Genomic DNA, 4,092 nt, shown 5'->3' on the forward strand with positions numbered 1-4,092 from the left:
GAGGATATTTTTAAAATTCAAATAAAATTTCCAAAGAGGAAAGCTATCGTGATGAAATAGAAAAATACACTTTACCTCATTTCTATGATGATTTTGACCTCATTTACTTTATTGAATTCAGCCAACTCTTCTTTTATTTTACGGTTTTTTGTTTCTTGGTTGGTTTTTTGTTTTGTTTTTTAGACAGAATTTCACTCTCATCGCCCAGGCTGGAGTGCAGTGGCACGATCTCTGCTCACTGCAACCACTACCTCCTGGGTTCAAGGGATTCTCCTGCCTCAGCCTCCCAAGTAGCTGTAATGACAGGCCTGTGCCACCACACCCAGCTAATTTTTTTATTTTTAGTAGAGACGGAGTTTCACCATGTTGGCCAGGCTGGTCTCGAACTGCTGACCTCATGTGATCCACCTGCCTCGGCCTCCCAAAGTGCTGGGATTACAGGTGTGAGTCACTGCGCCCAGCCATATTTGTTTTTATGTCCACTTCTGCTATGAGCTTTGAATTTCTCAAGTATTTTTACTGTTTTATGAGGTCTTACATTTTTCTTTTGCCTCATGCTTGATTTGGGAAGAAGCTTTTATCACCAAAGTGTTTTGATTCTAATTTTATGATTGTGTTCACAGTACCTATATATGAATATTGATAGGCACTTTCAGTTCATTTTTAAATAAAATACTTTCCTGCACAGCAGTTAAAAAAAGAAAAATACACTTTATTGTGTTAATGGAAGATTATATCTTACAGAAGAAATAATAACTGAGCATTAAGCTTAGTCCCTGATGTGGTTCTCTTTGTATTTATCTTGTTTGGTGTTTATAGGGAATTTTGAACCTATATTTTGTAAACTTAAAAAAAATTGGCCAGGCGCGGTGGCTCACACCTGTAATCCCAGCACTTTGGGAGGCCAAGGCGGGTGGATCATGAGGTCAGGAGATTGAGACCATCCTGGCTAACACGGTGAAACTCCATCTCTACTAAAAATACAAAAAATTAGCTGGGCGTGGTGGTGGGTGCCTGTAGTCCCACCTACTCGGGAGGCTGAGGCAGGAGAATGGCGTGAACCCGGGAGGCAGAGCTTGCAGTGACCCGAGACGGCGCCACTGCACTCCAGCCTGGGCAACAGAGCGAGACTCCGTCTCAAAAAAAGTAAGAAAATAAATTTATATGACTGTTCTAGGATATAATTCCATAGTTTAGTTAAATCTTTACTCTTCTTTGCTAAAAATGCCTCAAAGAGTTTTTACACTCATTTCTTAAGCAATTTCTTTCCAATTTTCAAAAATTATTCACCAGTATTTCTTCAAATACTATACCTTTTTCTTACTCTCTCGCTTCTATCTTGACTCCAATTACCCATATGTTAGCCCTTTTATCAATGCCCCATGTGTCTCTTATGTTTTATTCAATATTTTATATCTCCTTTTATATTCTTGATTCTTTTATATTTACCAGTTCACTAATCATCTGAAAAATCGTATCTAATGAACTATTTACTAATCTATTAAACTTCTTATTTTAATTATAGTAGTTTTCCATTTTAGAACTTTCATTTGACTCTTTTTTTATATTTCATATCTCTGATCAAGTTTTACATTTTAAATCTATATTTATGTGTCAATTCATAATAATACAAAATATCTGTTAATGCCAAATCTTTTCTGAGTCTGTTTTTATTGTCTATTTTACTCTTTGTTTTTGTCTTTTTGCTTATGTTGTATAAGATGTCTCACAATTTGTACTGGGTGCTAAACATTCTCCATGAAAACTTTAAGGAATTAAGTCCTCTTCTAAGTACTAATGACCATATCAATCCTGCCGAGGGTTGAGTTGAGACTTTGTTATGACTACTCCATTTCAATTTATTATTACTTATAGAGAATGGTCCATATTTCTAGAGTGTGATCATTCTGGGATCTCAATTGAAAACCCAGTTTTTACCAAAACCCCTTTACCTTGGCAAATTTTGAACTCCAATCTCTGTCTCATCAGTACAACATAATTGCTGAAACTTCTGTACAGTTTGTTAGCCTCCTAGCTGCTGTTTTCTGCTGGATTTATTGGATTCCTGGCCCTTAATGTGAAGCTCAGAATTTGGCCAGTGATTTGAGGTAAATTTGTAGTTGACTTCTTTCTCTATGATTTATTCCCCTTTGGGAATTTGCTTAAGTCCCAGCCACTTGGCATCTCTGAATTCTGATCTCTGCTTCCTCTTTACAATATGACTATGCTGTATACTTTGACTATAGTCCTCATGTTAAAATTTTTTCAAAAAACAGGTCAGGATAAATGTGAATCTTTTCTCTTATGCTTTCCTTCTCTCAAGGACCATGGTTCCTTAGCTCCTGACATTATCGATTACTCCTCAATGCCTTAAACCATTGTCTTATATAGACTGTTCACATGCACACACACACACACACACACACACACACACGTATATGCTTGTATGTGTATATGTAAAAAGGGTTACTAAAATATAAGCTACTCCATCCTGGTCAGAACTAAAAGTTTTCTCAAGAAAATATATTGATTCTGTAATTTCAATATTTATAAATTTCCTTTCTAGGATATCTAGTTCATTTTTGATTCTGTTAATTGTCTAAAGTTTTTGGTACATGTTTGTTTTCCAACTTTAATTTTATTCAGTAACTATATTTTTTATAGTTTGACTCTGATTATTTCAGTATCTAATATCCTTGAGAAGCTTATTAGGCATCATTTCTGATTATAATTTCTGAATGCAAGATCAGGTTTTTTGGAAATTTATGTTAATTTTCTAGTCTTTTTATAAGTTTTTCATTATAGATTTATAAAAATTAAGTCTAGCCTTTCATTCCTCCATAGATAATTTGCATTTCCTTTTAAAAATAAGATTTTAAAAATTAAAGTATTATTTACATACAATAAACTAGAGAAATCTTAGGTACACAGCTCAGCAAATTTTCACTTATGAACACATCCATGTAGAGTATTTTCTTTTCTTTTCTTTTTTTTTTTTGAGATGCAGTTTCACTCTGTTGCCCAGGCTGGATTGCAGTCACATGATCTAGGCTCACTACAACCTCTGCCTCCTGGGTTCAAGTGATTCTTCTGCTTCAGCCTCCCGAGTAGCTGGGATTACAGGCATGCGCCACCACACGCGGCTAATTTTTGTAGTTTTAGTAGAGATGGGGTTTCGCCATGTTGGTCAGGCTGGTCTTGAAGTCCTGACCTCAAGCGATCCGCCCACCTTGGCATCCCAAAGCGCTGGGATTACAGGTGTGAGCCACTGTGCCTGGCCCATGTAGAACAGTTTTTGGACTGCAAAAGACTCCATGTTGTATGTTGCCACTCAACACTCCATAAGTAAGGAAAAGCACTATTCACACTACTATCACATGGGTTAACTTTGCCTCTTCTTATAAGGACACCAGTAAAATAGGATTAGGGCCTATAAAAGTAATTGGCTTTTATATAGAAAAAATTTATAGTCTATCATGGATTCTTTTGCTCAACATTACATCTGTGATATTTGTCTGTGTCGTTACATTTAGCAGCAGTTTGTTTTTATTTTGGTATGTAATATTCCATTATATAAGGCCATAAGTTATTTATTCTTCCTAATAATGATGGACATTTGTGTTCTTTCTAGCTTTTGGCTATTTGCATTTTCTTTTGCCAGTCTTTGTAGGAAGATGCCCATGTCAGAGTACTTTAAATGATACACTTGATTTTTTTAGGACCACATAGGTAACTTTAAGTTTCCCTTCACTGGTGACAAAGGTAAGACAAGCATTATCTCTTGCCAAATCCTTCACACAGATCCCTGAGTTGTTTACACTTACACTGAGGGTTTGCCACTTTGGGATCCTAGCATTGTAGAGGGAAGGAGCCTCCTTTTAGATTCCTACCTTGGATAGGATCTATATTTTATCTGCTTTTCCCTATTCCCTGAATTACTTCTATGGGCTGAATTGGATTCCACCAAAATTCATATGCTGAAGCCCTAACTGATCTTTGTGGAAGATCAGCTGGCTGTAAATATGTGGCATTATTTTTGAGTTCTCTATTCTGTTCTAATCTGACACATTGATCTATGTGTCTATTTTTATA

Source organism: Mandrillus leucophaeus, unplaced genomic scaffold (genome assembly GCF_000951045.1).
Source record: "Mandrillus leucophaeus isolate KB7577 unplaced genomic scaffold, Mleu.le_1.0 Scaffold64, whole genome shotgun sequence".
Lineage (NCBI taxonomy): Eukaryota > Metazoa > Chordata > Mammalia > Primates > Cercopithecidae > Mandrillus > Mandrillus leucophaeus.